The following is a 7,327-nucleotide window of genomic DNA, read 5'->3' on the forward strand; positions in this document are numbered from 1 at the left end:
TGAAATAGCTTTTTCCTGTATTTGCATTGGAAGGTATTTATATATAAAATTATTTCCAAGAAGGAAATCTCCATGCATATACGGAAAACATAAAATTTTTGGAATAATGAACTTGCTATCATTTAACCAAATAGCTATATTTTTAGCCTTGAATTGTATGGAAGTATGGTTGCCATCAATTCCAGTAACCAAAATTGGATGTTTCATTAATGTCTATTTTTCTTTTGCTATGGCATTCCATTTACATGAGCTGACTGTAGCTCCTGTATCTATGAGAACACTGAGGCTATGGGGTTTATAACCTGCAAAATTAAATGTTCCCAATACATATGTATATCTTCTTTTTTCTTGGCTAGGAGAAAAAATAATATCATCATTTTTTATTTGAAAATGATATATATATATATATATGCAGACTCAATATGTTCAAGTTGTTTTCTTGTTCCTAGGAAAATAGGAATCTGAACATTGTTTGAAGTAATAGATTCTTGATTAGAATTATTACTCGATTCTCCAATGCTTAATTTTGAAAATGATTTGTTAGGAAAATCTTTTTCAAATACAGAAGTTGATCTTTTAATTTTTGGAACTGTATTTTCAATATATAAATTTTTTCCTGATGCCTGCATTTGTAATTGTGCAGATTTTTTTTTATTTTAGAAGATTCTCCTTGTCCCACTAGGTCTTGGATTAACCATTGTTGAGGGACTTCTAAATCGCTCCAATTCATTAGACGAGGTTGTATTACTGTGTCAAATGGTCTTGGTTTAAAGATTTCAACGATTTTATTATCGTTTGATCTTATTTTTGTTTTAGGAAATTTGGTTAATTTGTGAATTGTTTTCCAACGAATAGCCAAATCATGAGAATTTGATTTCATTCCTAATCCTTGTGTTTTAATTCTTACTCTGACTGTGTCTTCAAGATTAAGATTAGTTATGGAAATAAAAAAATTTGGTCTAACATTAAACCAATCTACTCCATTAGCCAAATTAGATTGGATTCCTCCAATGATTGCTTTCATTGGCTCAGAAAATCTTTTATCAAAAATTACTGCCAAAATAGGAATATCTATCCCTTGGCGAAATAAGGTTGTTATAGTTACTTGACTTAATCCAATATGAATATATTGAATTTTAGGATATTTCTTTTTCCATCTTGCAACATTTTCTTATAAAAAAAAGGAATATCAATATTTCCTTCTTCTGACCATTTTCCTTGAGTGTTACCACTGTATTATTCAAACACTCTTGCTAAAAAGAAGTTGAATTTTGAAAGTTTATAAATTTCTGGAACAACTTCTTGCACTTTTTCGAATTTTGCAAATTCTTCGTCAGTAAAAGTTTTTTCTTCTTCAATTACATCTCCAAGTCGAATTGCCTGTAATTCTTCTTGAGATATACTATCTGCTTCTTGAGATATTTCCTGACTATTAATATTAGTCATTATGAAGATTAGTTCTTCATCTGAACTTTCTTCATCACTAGAAATTTCGTTCAAGATTTCTTCTTCATCAGAAATTTTTTTGCCATATATTATTTCAAAATCTTGTTCTTCAAGAACTTTGACCATTTTCTTTGCACTTTTTCCCCGTTTTGGGCATTCTGGTGCATAGTGACCTTCTTCATTATAAATATAACATTTACAAGTTTTCTTTTTTGAAACATTTGTTGCTTTCTTTTTTTAATATACTTTTTCTTTTTTGAAATTTTTTAATTCTTTTTCCAAGGGTTCCATTTATATTTTCTGCGTTTTTTGGAAAATCCTTTTCGTTCGGGAAATGTATTACAACCAATTTTCTAATTTTCTTTCAGAATTTTATCACAACATTTTTGACCATATTGTGAGTTAGATATTTGATTTTTTATTTGTTTTTTTGCCTTTGCTTCTAGACACCGATCTGCTATCAGTCTTAGAACATAATTAATGCGAAAACCAAGATTATCATATTCTTCCTTCTCCATTTTTTTGAGAAAATCAGGATATGTTTTAATACATAACTCATCCCATGGATTAGGGAGTTTATGGAAAACTTGATCTAACTAGGGTTGATTTGCTGGTGGATCAACAAGATAATAATATTTTTTAAAAGTTTGAACATAGTCTTCAAAAAGACAAATATTACATAATTCTAATTTAGTCAAAATATAATTTGTATCTGCTTGCAAATTTGTATCTCCTGCAAAACCACATAAATTTTCTTTTATGATTTTTACAAACTCAGCTAAAATTGTGTCAAGTGTGAGAAAATCTGTTAACAGGACCATTTTTTGACTTTTTCCACTTTCAGATTTTTCCCACTGCCTTGACCATTGCAACACATCTCCCTGGAGAGTTGCTGCAATATAATCAAGGAATTTTTCCTTTGACCAACTATTTTTATAATTGGTAATAATGATGGACAAAAATTGTGCCCAATCATCAATTGCTTGTTCCTGATCCTTAAATGGAACGTGAGACAAATCTAAATAAGTACCATTTTGAGCTATTGGATACTTACGATTATTATCTTTTCTAGATATTACTAGCTCAGGTGTAAGATTGGAGGTACTTCCAATGTTAGTATCATTTTTAACTTCATTTGTCTGAATAAAGTCAAAATTTTCTCCATCTCCTCATGTGCCAAATAATTCGAGATCAATTGGCGCTTCTGCCTTTCTTTTTCCTTTATTTATTTCTGGTGAAATATCTTGATCTAATGTTTCTTTAGATGAGGATGATTGACTGTCATCATCATTAGTTGACATATTAATATCATAATTAAAGTGTTGTAAAAGGGCTTCATGTTCTAGATAAGGTTCTCTTATCTGGTCGAGTAACCTATTTCTTTCATCAATACCTAAATCTGGGTCTTTATATAATTTTCTCTAATAATCCAATATTTCAACAATATTTTCATATTCAGTCCTATTATAGGTATTGGTTTGATGTACCATAATATCTTTTATACCATAAAATAGCCTAGGGGTGTAACTTTCTTCTGGACTATTCATTCCATCATTGTTTATGAAGGATATAGCTTCTAATTTTCTCACCAAATTGTTTATTTGATTTTTTGCTTCTTTATTTAAGTCAATATTTATTATAGAACCCAAATTGTTTATTTTAGATTCTATAGACTCAACTTTGGTTTCTAGATAATTTTGATTTATTTTTTGATTTTTATCTAATTTAGAAAACTAAGAACACATAATATCGGTAATATTATTTAAACTAGAACACACACTATTTATATTTGCAGACTCTTTAGTAATATGCAAACTATGATCATATTTATTATTAACATTATTTTTTGTATTTCCAAAGCATATTATATCTTCAGGGTTAATCGCCATTATAGATTGTTGTTGGTACCTAAGACCCTCCTAGTGTATTATCTGGTGCCTAAAACCTCTCTTTATGATCTTAAAGACTTAATTATGGCCAATAGTCAAAAGATCTTAATAAGTATATGGGCTTTGACATATACTAAGCATATAGGTTTTACAACTATAAATGAAACAAATAATTCTGAATATACAAAATACAAAGGATACACAACTAAAAACTTAAACGATATTTTTTTTTTTATATAACATAAAGTACACCATACACGTTTATATATATCAAAATTTATACATAGATAGAAATACTTACATAGCTTGATCTTACTTTCAAAAGCTCTTCACCAAACTCTAATACCAATTACAAAAACAAAAAAGGAAAGAAGGAAAGAAGCTTTTTACTATTTTTATTATGGAGTTATGGAGTATGGAATTATGATGGAGAAATGAGTAACAAAGTTGAAGAACAAAGATTGAGAGAATTTACATTGTCCATTATGTTGGCGTAAAAGCCAATATATAGAATACAAGATGGTGAATACAAACAAAACCAAACTTAATGCATACCTAACTTGGCAAGACTTTACGGCCAAGAGTTGCAAAAATTTCTAACACCCTAGTCAAGCCTAGTCATAGGCTTTTTGAAATGTTTTCATAAAAATAAATACAAAGAGACAAAAATGTCTAAAGGAAAAGCTACAATTATTTGCTATGTGCTACAGTTTTTACAGGGTTTGGCTCCAAAAACCTTAGGCATTTAGACTGTAAATCGGTGAAGTATGCAAAAAGCCAGAGTTGAAGTATCCAAAATAGGCCTCCCTAATTGGCATCCAAGGGTTTTTCACAAAAAAGGGAACAAGCTTTATAAACATGACCTAAAAGGTATGGAGTTAAGGCCACCTTTCTTTGTAAAACAAGGACATTGACAAGAGGGGCAAACTCAGGCATGATCCTCTAAGAAGAGGTACAGAAGAGGAATTTGCAAAACCAATACAATATAAAAGAGAAAAATTCTCTATCAGTCAAAGGGCCCTCTCTTTTGTTCTCAACCTTGACAAAATCACTATATGATAAGTTTAGAGAGGGGAGGGAAAAAGAGGTTTTGAGGTCAGGATATTTTGGACCAATAGGGGTACTAGTAGGGGATAATTCTAATAGATGGCAGATGTTGAGGACAGTAGGAGCCATCATCCCACATCTAAATTAGAAGAAATTGAAAGCAGAATTCCAAAAACAAAGAGTAGCGGGTATTAAAAAAGGGTCCTCTGAAATGGTGAACCTGGACAATTGAAGGGCGTCGAGGAGGCAAAGCTCCTGAAGATCTAGTGTCCTATCAAGGACGACCCGATCATACTATTCCTCCCATTCTGGTCTTACTGTGGGCCAATAGCGATGGGGTCAGTTCATTCTCCAGCTTCCCCAATCAAGACCACCTTCATAAAGGAGGCAATGATCTTCTAGACGTGGATACAGAGCTGAAAACTCAATGGGAATCTCCTTAAAAATGGGCCCAAGCACATATTCTTGTTGCTCATGGCGACGGGGAATGAAGATACAACCATCGATGGCACTTTTCTCACCAGCCTTGTATTTCTCACACTCTTCATCAATGATCCTTTTTAAGGCTACAGATAGACTTGCACGCTCCATAACCAGTATTTTCAAGGAAGAAAAAGTCATTGACAGGAGTTTTTTTAGAAGACGAAGTTGGGAAAGAGAGTAAAGGGAAAGAGAAAGCCAACAGAAGATGAAGGGTTTGTGTGTTAGGCGACCAAGTGAATTGGAAGCACAAAATAAAAGGGTTTTTAAACCTTTTTGTCTGAAAAACACCCAGTCATTTTTTGTGGGGCAGAATTCATAAAGAAGTATTAAAGGTACGGGTGTGAAAAGTTTCTCTCAATGTTGATAGTTATGGAGGGAAACGTATCTCAAATACTAATATTAGCTTCGAAATAAAATGTTTGACTTCGAAGCCAAGTTTTGGTGCCAAAATCAAGTGACAAATAGCTTTGAAAGCAGGAAGTTGACTTCGAAGCACATTCCACATCTAAGGGTGCAGGAATGCTCAGGTATTTGTTTACTTCAAAAGGATTAAAGACCTGCTTTTAGGTTTCTTGATGAGAGTAAAATCCTTCAAAACAAAATTTGAAATACCTTACGTTTAAAGTTTGTTTGTTCTAGGTTTCAAACCAATAGTTGGTTTAGTAGTATACAGAAGGAATCACTTTTTTAGAATAAAACAATGCAGTCCTTAAAAGAGGTTTCCATATTTTGGAAAGTATAGACTGTTTGTTCGAAGGAAAATTAGTTGATTTGAAACTACTTGATTGTATTAACCAGATGTTGGGGAATTGGATATGATCAAATCAAGTTTCGAAGGGCAAAATTGGTGAATTCGAAGCTCTGATTCTGAAAGGAGACCTAAGGCAAATGTTGTTAATTATACTCCATATGTTGGAAAAGTTCAAATTGGGTTTCCAGTATTTCATTGGATATGATCGAATCAAGTTTCGAAGGACAATATTGGTGAATTCGAAACCCTAATCTTGTCTGTTTTTGACAAATGGAATAAAATCAGACCACGCTAAATAAAGAGAAAACATCTTAGCTTTATTAAGACAAAAGCAATTACATCAGAAGCCTTTCTTGGCTACATATTCAAGTTCATAAAAATAAGGAATAGTAAATGACAAGGTCATGGAATTTGTTCCAACTGTGATCAATGAACTTCTATTCCTTTTTAATCCTATCTTCTATCTTCTCTAGGCTAGGCTGCTGAAGTTGATATGCTCTTATTTGATAAAAAAGTTTTTCGACCTTTATTTCAAACTATGTTTCTTTCAACCCTTGTTCTATCTCATCCATGTCCAAGTCATCCCAGTATGCAGAGTCTTTATTCTTGAAATCATTATATTCGTCGATAAGATTCTCTGCTTCATACCGGGTATGAACTCGATGAGCTGAGATTTGGTCCAAAGATCGAGTGGTGACCACAGAAATTTGATGCCAATGAAGAAGCAGTGGGAGTTGGTCTAAAAACATCTGGAGCTTTGCTTGGGCGATGGGGTTGAGGACATGACCCCGAGTCATAACATCACAAGCCTATCGAAAGTTCTTAAGAGAAACATCATTCTCGAGAACATTGAAGGGCAAGTGAGAAAAAGCCGCAAGCAGAAGTTGGGCTTGATATTGTTGAAATATAGTAAGGGGAGATGGAGGGCTATAGGAGGGGAGAAAATGGTCCTCAAAGGGAGTAAGTCTCAGTTTCTCCATCCAGTGAGGGTTTTGCGGAAGAGGAGGTGTAGGAGCTTCCATCTCAAAAGAAGGAGGGAACTGGGGGTTGCTAACACAATTAAGCCAGTCAGAAGAGCAAAGTTTTGCCTTCCGAGCTAAGAACGACGAGTTGTACCCTTGTGCCTCTTCTAGACGACGACTACTGGCTTATACTATCTTCGTAGGCATGGAGGATGTATACCATGCTACAAGTAAGTTGTCTTCCAAACGGCGTCGACGGTCAATGGGTACATATGGGTAAACCACTGAGCTCTGAGCAAAGGGAGGGAAAGTTAGAGAATCAACAAATTCGACAAAATGATGATTGATTCGCTCTCTTAACTTGGACTCCTCAGGTTCTGGTCAGCTTCTCCAGCCAGAAGCCTTAGAAGAAGAAGAAGAAGCTGCAGCCTCATCTCACGTAGAAGGCTGTGGGTCAGAAAAAGAGCTTTCAATATCCATGTTTGCAAAATTTTGGTTTAAAGAATTGTGGACAATAAGTACGTAATCCAAAGATTGGTAGTTTGCAAAAGCTTTCATGACTTGAATATAGGAAGGTGGATAAAGGCGGCTAATCAATGCATAAAGGTTCTTTCGAGGACGAACAACATTATCAAACAACTCTTCATATGCTTGATCGAGGTAAGAAAAGGTTTTCCTGGCCATGAAAGCTGTACCAGTCTTTTTGAATACTGAGATAGTGGGAATGTTCAAAGGATAGAAGAGAATTT

Source organism: Camellia sinensis, chromosome 10, assembly GCF_055761805.1.
Source record: "Camellia sinensis isolate YWXY chromosome 10, ASM5576180v1, whole genome shotgun sequence".
In the NCBI taxonomy this organism is placed as follows: domain Eukaryota; kingdom Viridiplantae; phylum Streptophyta; class Magnoliopsida; order Ericales; family Theaceae; genus Camellia; species Camellia sinensis.